This window comes from Panthera pardus, unplaced genomic scaffold (assembly GCF_024362965.1).
Source record: "Panthera pardus isolate Hobbes unplaced genomic scaffold, ASM2436296v1 HiC_scaffold_7, whole genome shotgun sequence".
Lineage (NCBI taxonomy): Eukaryota > Metazoa > Chordata > Mammalia > Carnivora > Felidae > Panthera > Panthera pardus.
In genome coordinates this window covers 53305151-53326249 of record NW_026527002.1, presented here as the reverse complement: position 1 = coordinate 53326249, position 21099 = coordinate 53305151, and the positions used below count along the sequence as shown (strand labels likewise).

Below are 21099 nucleotides of genomic sequence, written 5' to 3'. Positions count from 1 at the left end.
GCATCAGAAGAATCTTCACAAAAACAGTAGCTAAGACTTATTGAGTGGCTGCTGTGTGCCAGGCCCTGTTCTATGTATGTTCTCATACAATCCTCACTATCATCCTACCATACTTTACAGAGAAGGAAAAAGAAGAATACTCAAAGTCATGTACTGGAACCTAGAATCATGCCCATATCTGCTTGACTTAAAATCCATGACCTTGACGCAGGAGAGAGAACTGAGCAAGTTACAACTTATCCAGAGAAATGAATTAGTGCTTTTCTTTTTCTTAAAAAATCCTAATTAAAAAAAAAAACAAAAACTCCTCCAAAAGATACATTCCAGTGTGTACATTTCCAAATGACTAAGAAATCAGGCTCGAATCAAAATGGTGTTCTTTCAAATCTAACTGGAAATGAATAATATATTGCTTATGTCCTAAGCTCAGCAAATCTGTTCATGATGTTTGTATGTTTACAGTTTGTCACTAAGGTAAGAGAAAATTAGTAAGATTGCTTAGACATCAGTGAACCACTGCACTGATCCTGGAAGGGTCATTTCCCTGTCACTTTATGCAGTCACCTCATCGCCATAGTACCCTTTTTAACTAGTAAATAGAGTTAATTTTAGTTTATAAAGAAAAAATAAATGTTGAAATGTAACAGAATTTTATTTATGACTTCCCACAGCAGAGGTATTATATCACATTCAATGGTCATAGGTAATGTGCTTTAGTTATTTAATCATCCCAGAATTGAATGAAAGAACATTGATTTTAATAGATTTTTCTTCCACTTTCTATTCTTTTAAGAATAAAGTAAAAAAGACAGTTACAAAAGTTGTCATGTATGAATGTGATCACAGAGATATGGGAATTCTTAAAAATAACTCCAGGACTTTGTATTGACAATATTCAGACTAAAAAGAAAATCTCCTTTTCTGCTTCATCTTTTAAAATGCCATATTAGTTAGCCTAGGATAACAGATAGCCAACTGCATACAATTTGAAAGTGACCCTGGGTAACAAGGTCACCAGGACTCAGAATTTTTTTTTTTAAAGTCTTATTTCCATGTGGTTTCGTGTGTTTGGGAGCATTAGAAATAACTTTCCAGCTTTATGCTTGTGGTATTGTACACATTTGCTCCCTTTCAACTTGACCCTCTACCTCTAACCAAGAAAAAAGTTCTTCATTATTTAGATGGGACTATTATGACATAATTAATTAGCTTGGAGTACAAATGTGGTCACTGTATTAGTGGCTTGGGCTGCCATAACAAATTTAATTGGCTGGGTGGCTTAAATAACTGAAATTTATTTTCTCACAATCCTGAAGGCTAGAAGTCCAAGATTAAGATTCTAGCCAATCTGCTTCCTGGTGAGAGTTCCTTTCCTGACTTGCAGACAGCCACCTTCTTACCATGTTCTTGCATGGTGGAGAGACAGAGATAGAGAGAAAAAAGAGAGAGAGAGAGAGAGAGAGAGAGAGAGAGAGACAGAGACAGAGACAGAGACAGAGAGAGAAAGAGAATGACTAGGGTATGAGTATGGATCCCTCTGGTATCTTTTAAGGACACTAATTGTATCAGATCAGGGCCCAAGGCTTATGACCTTATTTAACCTTAATTACCTTCAAAAAGCTCCATCTTCTAATATAGTCACACTGTGAGTTAAAGCTACAACATAGAAATGTTGAGGAGAGGGGCACAAACATTCAGTCCATAACAGTCACATTTGTTTTATTTTTAAATTAATTAATCCAGTCTCCATGTAGTTAAATAAGCAGGAAGCTAAGAATCTTCTGAGACCACTTCCAGCCCTAAATTACTTAAGAACTTTTATGCCTTAATCCGTACAAAAAAGTCTATTCTGCTTAGGCATAGAAAACATAAAAATCAGATTGGTTTGCCAGTGGAGGCCAGGTTTTTGCCTATATTGCTTCTGTCTTTACCACAATGATGGATTGAATACTTGTCCTACAGAGCACTGTGCTTCAGTAATTCCCTAATTGGTCCCAGTTCTGAACAGGTCATAGTGGTGCCCATGATCGGGGTTCCAAAATGTCTGTTCAACTGTAGAGCATGGAATTGAACATAGCCTTTGCCATCAACACCTATGTCTAGATACTGAACCCGGGTCACCAGTCTAGGCTTCTCTTTCCCTCATGAGTTTCCTTTCAGGGTCTTAATTTCCTTTCTAGCCATAAAACATTAGTGAGAACATCTCCATCTATCAGAGCAGTGCTTGAACTTTGAGAGAAAAGAGTCTTTGATCCTTATCCATATTTATTTACCTCTTCTGTAGCAACCAGGGCCACATATCCAGGGCTATTATTCAGAGGAACATCTTTTCTCAAGCCCAGAAACATCTTGTAAGCCCATTCCCCTAGACAGTGAGTGTGTATGACCCTTATATTTGCAAAACTGGAAAAACCCATTAGAATGATTCTCTGAAGGAGGAATTGCACAGACAAGAAAGTGGTCAGAAGAGGCACATTTATTCATCACTCACTATCCTTATTTATCTATTTATCTACCAATCTTCTGAACAACCAAGAGGATCTTCCTTTGGATTCAACCAACTTTTGAAAAATATTTTGTAGAAGCAAGTCTCATGTGGTTGATGGTAACAATGGGGCTGAGCTCTCTGGCTTTCCCTTCAGAGAAGTACTTTTTACCCTGGTAGGATAAAAAAAGTATGTAGGTAGAGCTGTCAAAGGCAGCTATTAGCCTCTTCAGAGATTGCCTTAGCTAAAAAGAGCTGCTTCACCCAAAATCATATGCTTCTCAGAGGGACCTTCATCTAATGAGTGATAGAGGCAGGGATATAAAGGTCCAGCCATCATGACCCCAAAGGGATATCTCCAAAGAGCTATTTTAGCTCCTGAGCTTCTTGTGCAGTTGGCTGAGTATGTCACCCAGTCTACTTCACAGTGTGACTTCTCCCTCCACCCATTCCTGATTCCCCCCACCCCTGCTTCCAATGAGGCTGATTTTGGCAAATAGTAGTAGTTACCTCCTGACATCCATTATACACATTGTACTAGACAATACAATCCCAAATTTTAGATGGAAATATTGCAGTTTAGATAAAAATTTATTTCCTAAATTCCCTTGCAAGTTGATATGGCCAAAGAACTGTGTTTTGGTCAAGAAAATGTAAGAAAAGTGCTTTTAAAGGAGTAGGTGTAACTTTTTTCACCTTTCCTTGATACTAATTGGGATGAAAACATGATGGCTGAAGATTGAGCAACTCGTTTGGACCATAGGGCAACATAGTAAGTATGGCAGGGGAACAAAATAAGGAGGCTGAGTATCTGATACTCGTAAAGCCACATCACCAGTCCAGACTGTCTACTGCTAGATTCTTTTTAGATGAAAGCAAATAAACTTCCATATTTAAGAAACTTTTAGGGAAGCTGTTTTTGGGGGGTAGGGTGTTGTTTGTTTTACTTACAGCTGAATCTAAACTAAAATAATACACCAGAGAAGGGGAAAAGAGGGGAGAAGAAACCAAGCGTAGAAGTAGAGACAGTTCCTAGGATGAAAGTAAACAACCTTTCCAAGAAGAAATAAAACATGTTTCTCTGGCCTAGAGAGCAACCTGTTCAGATCAGAGCCTGAAAGTTGTTACCAGGAAAAATACCTGGAACTAATAACTCATCTGACATGTTTTATGGTCAAGAAAATTGTACTGAGAGGCATTTTAAAGAGCTATCGGACAGGTGTAGAGAACTCGGGTGTTCAAAGAAAACTAAGTGAAAACAAACAAATAAAATAAGGGCTTTAGTAACTACAGGGATAATCAATTGTATAAGAAATCAGAAATATTATAGTATTCTATCTTGTTCAGCAATACTTATGTAGGCATAATGGCAAAAATGCTGAATATTCTTTTAATAGTCACACGAGATGACGTGAAGGGTAAGGAAGGAGAAGAGGAATTGTGGGTTATATGCTCATATACCATAATAGAAATTTTTTTTGATAAAGAAGAAAATGCATTGTATGCTTATTTTTAAAATTATGGTGGTAAATCTCTAGATAATAAGCTCACTGAGTTGAAAGCAGTTGTCTCTAGGGACCAGGACAAGGGGATAAAGTGAATGTCATAATTATGTATTTCAACACTATTTACATGTGTTTTTGTCAATATTTCTTTGCATAAAATATTTTGATAAAAGCAAAATTTTATTTTCAAAAAATCAGGGAACAAATATGAAAAGGGGTAAGAGGAAGAGAGAGAATAGTGAGAAGATACAGCAAGAAAGACTGAAGCAAGTTGAAAGCCTGAGAGTTTATCCAAGTTTGCTTTCTTTTTTTTTTTTAAGTTTATTTATTTATTTTGAAAGAGAGAGAGAAACAGAGAGTGAGAGCAAATGGGAAAAGGGCAGAGAGAAGGAGAGATAGAATCCCAAGGAGGCTCTGTGCTGTCAGGCAGAGCCCGATGCAGGACTCAAACTCACAAACCCACAAACAGCGAGATCATGACCTTAGCTGAGATCAAGAGTTGGACACTTAACTGACTGAGCCCCAGGTGCCCCAAACCAAGTTTGCTTTCTAAATCGATAAACTGTGACAAATACTCAACTATTTCTAACTTATTAAATGATATATATGTGACCAATATTCTCCTTTATTTAGCTATTCCCCGTCACTAATATAAACTATTTAGATTCAGTTCCTTCAAAAAAAATTTTTTTTGCAAGCAGAGTATGTATGTATGTATGTATGTATTGCTTATTTATCTATTTATTATTTTTGTTTAAACCCAAGTTAACATATGGTATAATAAAGATTTCAGGAATAGAATTTAGTGATTCATCACTTACATATAACACCCAGTGCTCATCCCAGCAAGTGACCTCCTTAATGCCCATCACCCATTTAGCCCATCCCTCCACCCAACACCCCACCAGCAACTCTCAGTTTATTTTCTGTATTTAAGAGTCTCTTATAGTTTGTCTCCCTCTGTTTTTATCTTATTTTTCCTTTTCTTCCCCTATGTTCATCTGGTTTGTTTCTTTAAATTTCACATGAGTTAAATCATATGATATTTGTCTTTCTCTGACTTATTTCACTTAGCATAATATACCCTACTTTCAACCACATTGCTGCAAATGGCAAGATTTCATTCTTTTGGATAGCTGAGTAATATTCCATTGCATATATACAAAGGTATATATATATACACACACACACACACACACACACACACACAAACTTACATACATACAAACAACATGTATGTATGTATATATACATACATGCATACATACATACCACATCTTCTTTATCCATTCATCAGTCAGTGGACATTTGGCCTCTTTCCATATTTTGGCTCTTGTCAATAGTGCTGCTGTAAACATTGGGGTGCATGTGCCCCTTCAAATCAACATTTCTGTATCTTTTGGATAAATGCCTAGTAGTGCAATTGCTGGGTCGTAGGGTAGTTCTATTTTTAATTTTTTAAGGAAACTCCATACTGTTTTCCAGAGTGGCTACATTAGTTTTCATTTCCACCAGCAGTGCAAAAACGATTCCCCTTCCTCTACATCCTTGCCAACATCTGTTGTTGCCTGAGTTGTTAATTTTAGCCATTCTGACAGGTATGAGGTGGTATCTTTTTTGATTTGCATTTCCCTGATGATGAGTGATGTTGAGCATCTTTTCATGTGTCAAAATCCTTTTAAATTTGCTCCTCATCTCTAAAAAATGTTATTAAACAGAATTTTACCTGACCTCCCAACTGCTTTAAGTAGGTCTTGATTAGGGGCTCCATAATTAGAAGTGTTCTGGTTAATAGTGCTGTGTAACAAATTGCTCTAAAAAGTTAGCAGATAAAAACAACTATTCTATTTTGCTCACAATTTTGTGGTCAGAAATTCAGGAAGGCTCAGCTGGACATTTCTTGGAATCTCTTATATAGATGCTGTCAAATAATGGCTGAGCTACAGGTATATAAATGCTTAATGGGTCTGAATGTCCCAGACGGCTCACTCACAGGGAAGGCAGATGATGAAAGCCATTTACTAAATCAGCTGTCATGTCCACTGCATACCTCCATAGCCTTTTTGTATATTGGTCTCAGAGTAGGCAGACCTCTTACCTGGAAGCTCAGAGCTCCCAGTGTCACAGTAAACAAAGATGGTAGCTGCATAGCCATTTTTGACCTATCATGAGTGACCTACTCAGTGTCACTTCTGCTGCATTCAATTGGTAGTAACAAGACAGAACCCCATTCAGAATCAAGGAGACAGATCATAGATCCCACCACTTGGTCAAGTCAAAAAATTTGTCACTATTTGTCTTAAATAGCCACAAGAGGTCAAGTCGCTGAGGTCAAGTTGTTGCAGCCCAAGCTGTTATTTTTGTAGTATTTTTGAGACATCCTATAAACAGGCTTTTTAAGTCCCTGTGCTTTTAAAAAGTTTACTAAAATTAGCCCCACCCTATTACATGTTTGAAATTGTTTTTACTCCTGAGTATTTTTTTTCTCCTTGACAAATATACCATATTAAACTTTTAACAAACAACATGATTTTCCCAAGTAGATGTTACAATGGAGAATTTCTAACCATCTCCTACTACATTATTAAAACATTTTCCCACATAATTGATCTTTATATGCCTCTCCTCCATATTTTCTTCCTTCCTTTCTTAGTCAATGTGCTTTGACTTTTTTTTGTTTCACACTCTGTTGGGCACTGAGGATACTGAGATGAATAAACCATATTCCTTGCTCTAAGGGAGGCCTGCAGTTTGGTGGGGGATATGGGAACTGAACTGACAAATATTGTAGTAATTGTGATTGCAGGGACATGTGCAGAGGATTATGAGAGCACTGAAGCAAGACTAAAGCTCCTCGACATCTAAGTTATTCAGGAGAGAACAGTAAAAATTCATACTCAATTTATTTTTTAAGAGTGAGAGAAAACAGATTTAAGGTCTGAGATACATGGCTATGACACCCACACGTTCCTGGATGGATCATGTATTTTTCTAAATATAAAAGATTTTACCTTTAAGATTTAAAAAATTATCCACATTTACACAAATGCCTGAAAGGATGCGTTAATTTGAAACCAACTTATCCCTTCTCCCAATGGTCAAACCATTGAAAGTCAAGCTTCTTTGGGGGAAGCAGAGATAGCAGAAAAACCCACTGAGATTGCCAGAAGTGCTAACCCACTCTAGTGACTGGATTCTCAAAGCTCAATTAAGAGAAACAGCAAGCACATCTGGTCATGCGATTTAAAATATTTATAAGGATAAAGGGCCTGTAACAATGTCTTTCACTTTTAATTCAGAGTTAGATGAAAGGAGAATTGCTCTGGAGTCTTTTACTTCATTATAATTTCGATGACAGAATGTACCAACTCTTTCTCTTTTGGTTTTGCTTGGGAATCACATGAATGCTTAAATTACGGATTATCTTAAGGTAGTTTCTTCCCATCTTTCCCCAAAGAGAAGTTGGAGTTTTCACTCTTGTTGAGAGAAGACAGAGGAAGAGGAACTTAGTCTATAGGAGGTCATCTATTTAATCATTCTACTTAATAGAATGTCAGGTGCCTGAGGTGATTCAATTGAGTAATTTGGTTAAGTTCCAGAGAGATTTAAAGGCATCTTGTGAGTAGGTAAATGAGCTGTAAGACTTTTAATACACAGGAACAATTGCTTGTAGACTAAAATGCTGGGGCTTCTCATTTTTTTTGAAAAACATAAGGAAAATGTTCCTTCTACAAACTAGCCTGCACTACATTGGAGAAACTTTAAAGTAAAGATATTGATCCTCTGTTTTTGAATTCCCAGAATCTAGCATAGTGCTTGACTAGAGTGTGTGTGCTCCACAAATTTCACCAATGTGTCAAGCAATAAATGTGATGTGCAGATAATAACATAATAAAAAAAAGTCACCAATTATAGCTAAACAAAGACTGAACAAATTAAGTTGTCCTGTACTTGAAATTTATAATTTCATTTTCTTGGGTATTATTTGAAGATAGCATCTGTTTTTATTATCTTAATCATAAATCTTGAAGAAATATATACGATACTCTTATCTGATAAGACTGTAAGGAACGTAAGACTTTGATAGATGCATAAACATAGAAATGAGGACTCTCTTGGATAAGAGAATTTGGTAATGAGTTACTTAAGTCTGCCCCTAAAGTGAGAGGAAGACAGAGTAATACTATAATGATACACTAATTATTTCTAAGATATTTTTGATAGATGGATTCCTAGCTTAGCAAATGTGAACGTGACACTGATTCTGCAGCGACAGCCTTTCTCTCATTACATATTTCACAGTTCATTACAGTGTTTTTTCCCCCAATATTTACCCTTTATCTCTATTGCTACTTAAAGTTAATTTGTCTTGATTTTATAAAGGATGGGTTTTATCTTGAAGGTTGAGACATAAATTACATTCTAATTCCCATTAAGATCAAAGAAAGACAGAACTCTTACCATGTAAGAGCTCTGTCTCTGTCTCACAGAACTAACATTTCACATTGCTATTTGGTTTTCATTTCAGTCAAGCATCCATTCTAGTTAATTTTCACAACACCCCTTGCCAAATAACCAAATTCCCTTTTCCTAGGAACACTGAAATCAAAATGTTAATAAGGACTTAGAGAATTAGCTTAGCTTGCTTACATATTTTACAAAATTAGAGTATTATTTGCGGAAGTGCCATGTTCATGATATTTCACTATGAACTTGTTCTTTAATTCTTCTGTTGTTTATTTTCCTTTTCTTATTCTGAAACCCACTATCCATAAAAATACGATTGGATTGTCCTTTCTGGAACATTTCCTTCCTTCTGGTTAGGGTCGTGTGTGTGTGTGTGAGTGTGTGTGTGTGTGTGTGTGTGTGTGGTAATTTTTTTTTAACCAAAGGCATTTATTTATAGCTTTTTAAAATATATTGCTGTAGCAAAATAGAACTGTATGGAATGATAGATTTCAGGCTTAAGTTCTTCATTTATAAACTGATTTATACATTCATTGATAAATATGAACTGAGCCCTATGAGTTGGGGCCTGCTTACTATCTTTTGTTTTCTTATTTATAAATATTGCTTATATTTTATTCATACTGGAGAACTATGTTTCAGCAGGCTTTAGATTATATAGGGCTCTTAACCAAACACTTATTTTAGATCTACCATGACAAAGGCACTATGCTTAAACTGGAGAGTTGGAGAACTTAAACCTGGCACCTACCTCAAGAAGTCTAATGAGTTGGAAAAAGGTATGAAAATATGTCACGTTTGAATGCTTTCATAGGTATTAGAAAACCTCCAGCAACTCAGGCTGGAGATCTGTTGACTCAAGTTACCAAGAAGCTCAAAACCAAGAGGAAACTTAGCAGTTTGACCTTGACTTTGATTCTGTTTCTTTGTGATTCTTTAGCCTCTTCCCTCTTCCTGTGTGTCAGCTTCGTCCTCAGGCTAACTTATCTTGTGGTTCTGAGCAGAAACAGGGACTACATGCTTCTTCCATCCTCAATCATTGATCAAAATCTTGTACTTAACCTTGATTGGACTGTTTCTGAGCCAGTTTTGGCTATAGAAGTCCCGTGTTTGTTTAGGACTCATTCCCTAACCTGTAGCCTAAGGGAATGTGATTAGATTTACCGATTTATGCCCTTGAGCAGAGAGTAGAGTCAATTTCCCCAACCCAAAAAGCTACTACACAAAAAAGGAAGATGACTACCTAAAAGAAAATCCAAATACTGCTATAAAATAGAATGGTGGGAAATTGATAGTGGTGAGGCAACCAATGAATTTGTGACTGGACCTAGATAACATCAGTTCTCTAACCATCTCCACTTTATGTTCAGACTCAGCATATGTAGCTTGATTGAAAAAAAAAAAATGTCCTAATTGTTCTACATCCCTAGCAATGTGACTTTATAGATCCTCACATTAAGAGGTAGAGTCTGCTTTCCTATCCCTTGTGTTAGGCTAGGCTGTTGATTTGATTTAAAACATGTGTTGGAAATGACCACATGCCAGTGTTGAGCTTAGCCTCCAAGAGGCTTTGTGTGTTTCTACTCACTCTCTTGGAACCCTGCTGCTACCGTGTGAACTAGCCAGGTCTAGTTGGCTGGATGACCTGGAAGAACAGAGACAAACTATCCCCGGCTCAGGACATCCTAGACTAATGACCCAGCATTTGACCATAGATACAAGAGTGAGCCCAGTCAAGAACAGGAAGATTTGGTAGAGCAGTGAAAGCAAGGATTATACAGGACCGTAGTTGCTTAGTCATGATTCCAAAATCCAATAAACAAAACCAAAAAGGTTTTTACTAATTTGTAGTAAATTCATTTTGCAGCAAAACCAAATGTGTGCATAGGAAAGACTATTTACATTCTTTCTTTATCCAAACTGGTGTGGATATATATACTTTTCACTAAAAAAATATATTAATGTATTTGACCATAGGGTCCTGCCCCAGATCCCACTGGGGCTACAAAATATATTGTAGATGCAAAGTTTTAGCTTTTTAAACTACAAAAAAAAAAAAATCAAACCAAAATCAAAGCAAATAAAACACCTGACTCTTGAAATATACTGGACTCAAGAATTTGAGGACGCAAAAATCCATTTTGCACAGAAAACTTTTTACCCAACCTTTCTTCTTTTTCCTCTTCCTATCCTACTCACAAAATCTTCCCTAATCTCCTTTCACTGTGTGTGGTTTTTTTTCCTCCCTCCTCCTCAAAAGTCCCTCTCTTCCAGCCTCTCAGTGTCTGATTTCAGTCTCCTTCTCACTCTGGGATTTGCCTCCCCCACCTCTTTCCATATATAGCACTATTTAATCTTTCTCAGCTTCCCAGATTGCACTTTCATATATCACCCAGCTCAGCAAATTGAAAGACATTCCTTGACATTTGCCCTCTTTAGAAGGGAAGTGAAGGTTGGAAGTGAATGTTCTTCCCTGTCACACACAAACAGACAAAATAAAGATATATATTACTGGTGTTCTGATGAGCTGGGTTAGACTGAGATACCCAGGAAGTAGTGGTCAATGCTATTCAGGGTAGGGAAGAATTTTATAGAGAAAGCCATGCTCCAGCAGAGTTGACCTATACTGACAAGTTGAGGGAATGAAATTCAGAACCAGCTAGTTTAAGCAGAAAAGGCAGCTTTGGAAAAGGAATGCTAGGAGTACAGCTGAAAATATTCAGTGAATTGCAGATAGTTTATGAAGCTGAAGTGTACGCTGGGAGGTGAGGAAAAAGAGTTAGGCAAAGGCCAAGTCATGAACTTTGTCACAAATAACCTTCTCTATAAAACGTGTAGGACTATCAGTGGGGCATAAATCAGGAAAAAATTTCTAAAATATGAAAAGCAGGTAAGACGTGCCTGAAGAAATATAAAGCTACTACAAGCTACCAAAACAAACAGAGCAGCAAATCCAACACAAAATTTCCACTGTAAAGATAAACACAATACAAATAGCCAAGTATCTGAGGAAAGACATCCCATTAAAGAGAGACAAAACTGAAGACCTTATGCCTATGAAATAGTTAAAAGAGGAATCAAAAGTGATATTGATTGTAAATTTGAAGATATGTATAATTAAAATCCCTGAAAAGTTAAGGTATGACATCACATTTATAAAATAAGAAATAGCACAAATGGTTACACAAAAGAAAAAAATTAAAGGCCTGGGAAATGAAACACATAATCATTGAAATTTTAAAAATTAATAGATGGACTAAACATCAGGGGAACAGGTGAGAAACAAATTAATAGCTAAAATATAATAATATTCTAACATTTATTAGATCATTTACATGTCAAGCACTGTTCTAACTCCTTCGCAAACATTTTATTTAATTCTTCCTCACACTAGTCAAATAAGCAGTACTATTATGATTCTTTTAGGTACTATGTGCCAGATAATTGTAGCCACCCAAACAAGAGATGATGAGAGCCTACACTAAGAAGAACCAAGCACAGAGTTAGAAAACTGATACTGATACTAACAGCAATGATAAAACACTAAAGTCAACCATATACCATAAAGTTTAACAACAGAAGAGAACAAATAATGAAGCACAACCACCACCTGAGACGCTTATTAAAGTCAGGTCTCCAATAGTACTATAACAGAGTTGAACTATAAAGGGCCTTGAAACATATGAACCAAATATGAAATAGTCTTATTTGATATTTCTGTAAAAAAAATCATTCTTTTGTAGCAGTGTATCCCAAAGTTTATTTTACAAAACAATAGTTCTACAGGATGCTTTGTGTTTGTGAAAAATAAGAATCATAATCCTGTAAGGTTGGGAAAACTAAAAACATGCCTTACTGTTAGAGAGTCAAATCATACATTGGCCATTTAAAGGGTCTCAGAAGTATTACAATAATGAAACCTGTTGAATTTTTAAAGAGTTGAATCTCCTTTCCTTCTAGATATTTAATTATACCCCACGAAACTAATATCAGTTTAATATTATATATAAATTAATATTTAAAAACTAATATATGTATATTATATATTACTAATATATATGTATATATTATATATTATATATTACATATGCATATATGTATATATATACATATATATATAAACACATTGAGGCAAATAATAGGCTGGATCCATGTTTATACATTTATAGGAATCCAACTTGCTTATTCCTGTGACGCATATTCAAAAGTATGAAATTCAGCTATAAAGTTATTTTGCTTTTCAAACATACTTATTTTATAGGGAAAAAGAAAGTGAAAGTGAGGGAAGAAAATTCAAGTAGAAGGGTAACTTAGTTTAAGTATTGAAATAATATCACTCAAAAGATTAGCAATAATAAAAAATATGATATGAAAAATCTAAAATAAAACCTTTATCTCCTTAATAGTAAAGGAAAGCAAAACAAAACACAGTAACTGCTGAAACCATTATCTACATAGGTAGAGATGACCAGATGCTTTCTGTCCACTTTCTGAGCTCCTTTTTGCTGCTGCATTTAAGGACAGAAGGCTAACTGTTGTGCCAAATAGATTCAGAACCTCACTGCCACAGTAGAAGTTTATTTTATGCTCATGTCTGAGTCTGATATGGATCAAGTAGCTCTCCTCTATGCTGTGATTCAGCAGTCGAGGCTGCTTTCATATTGTGGCTTCAAGGTCATTTTAACATCATACAGAGAGCAGACAGCATGAAGAGTAAAATGAACAGAAACATCAGACCCTTAACTATTTTATCCTGGAAGTTAACACACATCATTTCCACACACATTCCATTCAACACAACTGGACATGTGGCTCTACAGAGATGCAGGGGGGTGTATCCACACTTCTGGTTATGTGTCTTCTTGATGAATTGGACCTTTTATCATTATTTCTCTTATCCCTTGTAACATTCATTGTCCTGAAGCCCACTTTAATATAGCCACCTCAGCCTCCTTCTAATTAATGTTTGCATGATATAGCTTTACCTTGTAACTTACTTATATCTTTATATCTCACTGTCATTATCTCTTGCTTGGATAATTATTATAAACTATTTGATCACACTAGTCTAGCTTTTCTTCAATCTATCCCCCAAAATGATCTTTTTAAAATTCAAATATGATCTTATTATTCTCCTACTTAAAAGCCACCATTGGAATTTTGCTGTTTTTAGAATTAAGCCCACACACCTTATTCTTACTTGCCAGTCCCAAAGTGACCTTTCCTCTACTGACATTTCCAACATCGTTATTTGACATTTTTCCCCCTCACACTTTCTATTGTATACATACTGAATTTTCTTGAACTGCAGTAATTCACTTCTGATTTGTCACCCACTGTTCATCAGGCTACCTCATTCTTCAAAGCTAATTTTTTTCTATATATGTCTCGTCTAGATAGTACATCATCTGGGAGTCGACTTTGACCTGCCAGTTCTGAATTAGGTACTCTTCTGGTATATTCCTACTATACCACCTATTCCTCTGTCAGAACACTGATGAAATGGCATCATACTTGTCTGTTAAATTGGCACATCTCCCACCAGATTGTAAACTCCTTGAAAGTTGGGATGTATCCATTCAGTGCACTGCTCTACATCTGGCACTTAGCATAGAACTTTTGACATTCAATTAATACTTGAGTGAATGGCTGAACTACTGAATGTTATTAATGAATTGAACAAAGAACTTCAGTGCAGTGATGGAACTATAAACTGGATCGTATCTCTGGAGAGGGATGTGATAAAGGACACAGAGAGAGTTGAAGGGAATTGAAACAGTTTTTGAATAAATAACAAAAAAGATCATGGTAGTATGGTATCAGGGGTCCTGTAATATCATATACTTGCCCAATCTCCACACGTAACAATATGCCAGGTGAGGGGTGCCTGCGTGGCTCACCCAGTTGAGCGACCGACTTCGGTTCAGGTCATGATCTCCCAGTTTGTGAGTTTGAGCCCCACGTCGGGCTCTGTGCTGACAACTCAGAGCCTGGAGCCTGCTTCTGATTCTGTGTCTTCCTCTCTCTCTGCCCGTCCCCCACTCATAAATAAATGACTCTGACTCAGAGTCTCTCTCTCTGACTCAGAAATAAATAATCATTAAAAAAAAATATGCCAAGTGAAACCAAGCTAAAGGAAACCATCTTCAAGTTCTTCTTAAGATAGGAGAATAAATCCTTAGACTGGTATAAATTCTTAATGCAAAGATTCAAATCAGGTACTTGAAACCTGAATCCTCTCCAAAGGCATCTTTATCTTTTTATTGTGATCTCCTACACAGAGAACAATGCATGAAATAGAGAGTTACCTCCGATAATTTAGCTCAAAAAGAATACTTGTGTAAACATATGTGGGTCAGGAATAGAATAGTGCTATGTCCCAGAAGCCTCTCACTTTGCCTTCTCCAAATCACTATTCCCTCCATCCCTTGCAAAGATAGCCTTTATATGGACATTTATGGTAACCACATTCTTACTTTTCTCCACTGTTTCACCAAAATATTCCGGTATAGTGTTGCCTCTTTTACTAACAATATAAATGGAATTATACAACTATAATTAGTATTTTTTAGTAGCTAGCCTCTTTTCTTCATTCCTGCTATTGTTTTAGAAAATATTAATATTTATTAATTTTACCCTGAATGTGCACATGATTTGGTGCACAGACAGTTTACCATTTTTCATTTAAAAAGAAAATAATGACCAGGTGGTTTCCAACACCCCAATTTTTACTCCTGGGACAATGTAATGAAAGCCAAGTCACATGTCCTATGTGTACAAACTTCAAAGTCTGTATCACAAGTGAGGATGAGAAAAACTGATATTACCTGCTTATATACAGGAGCAAGAGAAAACTGCCTTCTCTTCTCCTCCCAGGAGAGAGAGAAAAGTTTATTCCTTAGACACAAGAATTCCTGATTGGAACTTGACCGTGTAGCTTTTATATTTTTTACCCTCACTTCTGTATTTTTCATTCTTTTGTCTCTTTGTGATTTGTTTGAGATGTTTTATTTTATTTTATTTTATAAGTTTATTTATTTATTTTGAGAGAGAGAGAGAGAGAGAGAGAATGTGTGCGTGTGCATGCTCACGTGCTTGCACAAGTTGGGGAGGAGCAGAGAGAGAGAGGGAGAGAGAGAGAATCCTAAGAACTGTGAGATCCATCTCAGAACCATGAGATCATGACATGAGCCAAAGTCAAGAGGTGGACACTTAACTGACTGAGCCACCCAGGTGCCCTGAGATGTTGATCTATCTCCAATTCACTAATTTCTCTTCACTGTGTCTAATCTCTTATTTCATCTTTTGAGTTCTTAATTTTGATTATGTTTTGTTTTTTCATTTCCAGATCTCTGACAAAATTCTAAATTTTGTCTATTTCATTAAGCGCAGTAAATATAGCTATTTAAAGTTCTCCAATATCGAAGGACTCCCATTGGTCTTTTCTATTGCTTTATGTTTCTGTTTGTTTTCATGAATGTAATATAATCTTCGGATGTGCTTGGCTTTTTGTTTTGCTTTTTATCTTAAAATTATAGATTCCTGGAAAGTTGCAAAGGTATTACAGAAAGATCTTGTATATCCTTCAGTTTCCCGCAATGGTTACATTTTGTGTAACTATATGGAATATCAAACCAAAAAACTATCAGTTTACCACATGTGATAACCACATGTAACCACAGATTCATATAACCACAACCATGATCAAGATACAGAACTATTCCATCACCATGAATATCTCTCTCAAGCTATGCCTTAGAGTTATAGTCACACCCACTCCCTCACCCTTCACCATCCTTAATCCATGAGAAAAACTAATTTGTTTTCTATCTCTATAATTTTGTCATTTTGAAAATGTGTTTTATATATACATATAAAATTATATAGTATGTGACATTTAGAAATTGGCTTTTTTCATGGCTTTTTTCACTATGAGTCAGTGTATTAGCAAAATTGAAGAATTGGTCTGAGAGGACGCTGTAGTTTTTTCTTTTTTCTTTTTTTTCAGAGAATTCTTCTGCCAAGTAACTGGTGTCCTAACACTTTGAAATAACCTTGGTTCAATTTTAGGGATTGACATCTTAAGAGACTGAAGTGTGCTACCTGTGAGGGCCTATCTTCTGGTTCACACTGCTAGCGATTTCAACCCAGAGTTTAGAATGGACACCATTTTACCAGCGTCAATTGTAATTCACTACAATTTCTTCCTTTGGCAGACTCAGGACTCCAACCCCTACTCTCCTTAGGTTCTTAGCCTCTCTGCTTTCCCCTCTGTGAATATCTAACATCCTCAAGTAAAAGGAAGCTCGAAGCTTCTGACTTGCCTCTCTGAGCCTCTCTCCTTCTGAAGATTCTGGCCCAGTAATTATTCTCTATCTTCTTAAATTTGCATGACTTTAAGCACATGATTTTTATACACTTTGTTTAGATTTTCTAATAATCCTCAGTAGTGGGTGGATCTAAGTCATCTAGTTTCCTTATTACTGGAAATAGATGTTTCCTGTAGTTATGTTTCCTTTGACCTACACAGGTTTAAATGTTTTAAATTTAAATTAAAATATGTTTAATTTTTGTTTTTTTAAATTTTGTTTTATTTTATTCGAGGAGGGGGAGAGGTGCAGAGGGAGAGACAGAAAATCTTAAGCAGGCTCTGTGCTCAGCATGGAGCTGGATGTGGGGGCTTGATCCCACAACCTGAGATTATGACGAGCAGAAATCAAGAGTTGATGTGCAACTGACTGAGCTACCCAGGTGCCCCAATATTTTTAATTTTTGAATACAAACTGGATTATCTGACTTTTATTGCTATCTGACTTTTATTTTATTTACCTGACAAAAATCAGGTAAAGCAGTCAGTGGATACTGATCCCTTTAGGAAAAACACTTGCTCTCAATTTGGCTGAAGTCTTCCCTGATCCTAATTGTCTCTCTCTGATACTTTATTAATTTAAATAGCATGCCTGCCTGGCCACTGTAAGCATTTTTATTTAAAGGAAACTTTCAAATTTAATATGACTTTTTTTTGTTCCTAGAACTTAGTTAGTAAATGAGATCATTACTCTAAATTTTGGTCATTTGTAAGTCTTTTCTTCCATCATTCAGAAGTCCCCAGTTTGGTGCACAAAGTAAGTCATATTCCTGTGCTGCTGTCATTAAATGACTGAGCCTCTACATAGCCAATTCTAAAAATGCCTTTTTTACCTCTTTACAGCCTAGCATCTTCTGATAACTCTGAACCTACTAAGGGTATTTATTTACAATCTGTCCTTATTATCATTGCTGAAGAGAGAAGACTGGAAAGCATCCTCAGTCATCATTATAAGAGACTGATTGTAACAGAACAAGTCCCTTCACTACCCTTGATTCACTTGGTAGATTTACTTCTCAGAATCCGTTTTTTAACTGATTAACTTAGTGAATCATAAATCCTCCTCTAAGATTCACAGAATATAAGCAAACAAAAAATGTGGTATGTTAAAAATTATGTAAGATCAAAATCGTTATTTAGACCTTAATATCACCACTTTACCAGTGTCAATTATTTTGTAAGCATATATTGAGGAACCATGTTGCTCACATATTTTGCTGTTTCATGCCCATGTGTAGCTTCAAAATTATAGAAAGCTCTCAAAGAGCTTAAATTTTATCTGGGAAGACATACTACATAGCAAGCAATATAAAATATACATGAAATAATTCTATATATGTAAAATGACTGTATAAAAGGAAATGTATTATGTCACGAGAATGCCAATTAGAAGAGTAATAAGAAATTGGGGATGTTGAACAAGAAAGGCTCTTGAATCTTGAAAAAGGTTCTCAGGTCAGATTTTGAGGAATGTTTTAGATATGGACTTACAGGAGAGAGAGGTGAAGTTATTCCAGCAAGTGGTATTTTTGGCAGAGGTTTTCTTTCCAGGAGCTCAGTCAGTCTACATTTACTCTTTTTCTGCAGAATTTTGAATGAGATTTTGTAGTATATGGCAAAGAGATGATGTTTTTTTTTAACACCCAATAATATGTAGACAGTCAAATGTACTATGTATAGAAATAGGGCATGAGAGAGAATCATGTGGATAGATAATCCTCTCCAGCATCAGTTCTTTTTCCCTCCCTCTATTCAATAGAAATACCGCACTTTCTGAAGGAGGTAATAAGACATTTAATACACGAATACTGACCTTAAGGTGCTTACATTGCTGTTAGAGGGCTAGTTGCCAAAGTGAGAAGTTGAACAATATGTAGTAGCTATCTAGACATACAAAAAATGTCACAAGGCAGTGGCTGATAAATTAAAAAAAAAAATCAGGGCTGACAAGTCTTAGTAAAGCTCATAGGAGGCAGAATCTTTGGCAGGCTGGTTTGGAGGAAAAGGGATTCATAAAAGTGATGTAACTTTTATATCTATGGTAGGGAAACTATAGAGGTCCTCTAATCCAACTGGATGAATGTCTTCCATGACATCACTAATAAATGGTTCTTCCTTCATCCTCTCCAGTAATACAGAATTCAGTTTCATGAGACACCCTATTTCAAGTTCCTGGAAAGAATGTTATTCCTTATAATCAGCCCCAAATCAACCCTCTTGTTAAATGTGATAGTGCTACCCAAAACTTCTCAGTCCCTGTGTCTGCCATCCTCAGGTGCTCCACTGTATTATAGATGTGCTGGCTTATTTGTTCCCTTGGCCATTCTAGCTGTTTTGCAGGGCCTGAAGGAGCCACAGCCCCAGAACTATGGCCCTGAGAAACCTCTTATGTTTATCCCAGTGCAGTAAATACTATCACCTCTTATGTATGCTGTGCTGTGAAGCATTGCTCAGTATAGTGTGGTGGTGAAGAGATCTGGGTCCTGGAATCAGACAGACCCAAGTTAGAATCTTGGCTCTGTCAGTTATTAGTTCCGAAATCTTGGGACAGAGACTCCACTTTTCACTTCTCGGTTTCTACACTGCAAAATAGGTACAATAATATATGTTCCCTTATAGAGCTGGTGTAGGAATTAAAGATGAGAACACATTAGGGATAATAAGTACTACTATTATTAAATTATTTAAAGCTAGTTTTTGTGTCCTCTAAGTCTCTTCTGACTAAATATCCCAAGTTCCCAAGTGTCTGCCTGTCCAATGTGAGTTTAAGTTTCTTCCACTTCTCATTTGCTGTCTTCTTGAGATCCTATGGTGCCTTTGTGTTCCCTTTTAAATGTAAAGTACTAAAAACAGTATGTATCCCTGCAGGTGTGGTTTGAGGAGATAGTCCTCAAAGGGTGGAAAGAATAGGGGATTGAAAGAAGGATATTCTCACTGGAAAAAAGTGTAATAAGCAACGGAGAAGAAACCACAAACACACATGGCATGCTTATCAACAAATGGGCCTAACCGGCTAAAAGGGAGTCATGGGGAAAAAAGATCTTAAAGTGGCTGGATTGTGAAGTCCCTGGAACTATGATACTATGGATTCTATCACTATAAAGGAAAACCAACAAAACTGTCATTATAGGAGATTTACTTCTCACTTGAAAGCAAGCAACCACAGTTTATGTGAGCTACTCACAAGTAGCAAAAAGTTACATTACAGCCCTTCTTTTGCTTCCCTTAGATGAAAACAATCAATAACCCTACAATAGTCCCAAAGGTGACTCCGAAAACTTGAGAGATGATCCACAAACCACACATTCCTTTTGGCTGTTGGCTGCTGCAATCTGCTATGGTTACAAAGGTGGGTGATCCAAAGAAGTTACTCTGCTCTATCCTGGAAGTCATAACTCAGTAGCTTCACCAACAGATTTCCTTTATTCCCAACCCTTTGTTTTCTTACCTTCTGGTCTTTCTTCCATTCATTCAATTTGCATAATGCTTAGAACCTTTTGGAGTTCATGCCCCACCTCTGCTGAGTACAACTTCGAACAAATTACTCAGCTTCTTGTAATTCAGTTTCCTCTCCTGTAAAAATGATAATTTTTTTGTAGGACTATAAAAATTAATTGTGAATATTAAATAAGTTAATATATCTGAAATAATCACAAGAGAACATGGCAGTAATAAGTGTTATTTATGTTAATTTCTGCTACTTTGGGTCATTACTATTCATAATTCAACAGATATCAGACACTTGGCTAGGCACAGAGGATGCATAGGCAAAAAGAATAATCCCTTACCCTCAATGGTCATATTTCTCCTGATTTTGTGGGCAAGGCAATGACTTTGGAAATACATTGCTGAATAAAATTTATTAGGTACCATTTATTGTCTTTGTAATCTTGGATGAAACAATTCCTCTGAGCCTCTTTCCTCATCTGTAGAACGAGGATTAATAAAATCTACTTCGAAGATCTGTTCTATTAAATAAGACAAAATATGCATACTGCCTGGCACAGGGTTGGAACTAAATATACACTCCTTCCCCCATAATCCTACAGCCCTACCTGAGTTTAGGACACAGCGATTTCTTCCAAAGAGCCAATCAGGAGTCTGAAGGTATAGCGGGAATGTCTTCAGGAAGGGCAAAAGCCAGGAGTGAGAGAGAACGGGGTGGGGGTAGGGAGCGGATGGAGACCGCCTCCGGACTACAACTCCCGGGATGCTCAGCAAGAAGGAGTGCCCCGCCCCGCCCCTCCCAACCGGCACAGCAGGCGCTGCCCACC

At 36.5% G+C, this 21099-nt stretch overlaps 1 long non-coding RNA gene across 1 annotated transcript in view; it reads right to left on the bottom strand.

Annotated features, from left to right (window-relative positions):
- Positions 1–21099, bottom strand: part of LOC109277932 (uncharacterized) — a 195248-nt gene extending 174149 nt beyond the window's left edge. Inside the window, exon 1 of the long non-coding RNA XR_002085403.2 lies at positions 20274–21099. This is a non-coding gene — a long non-coding RNA (uncharacterized LOC109277932). The remainder of the gene's footprint in view (positions 1–20273) is intronic.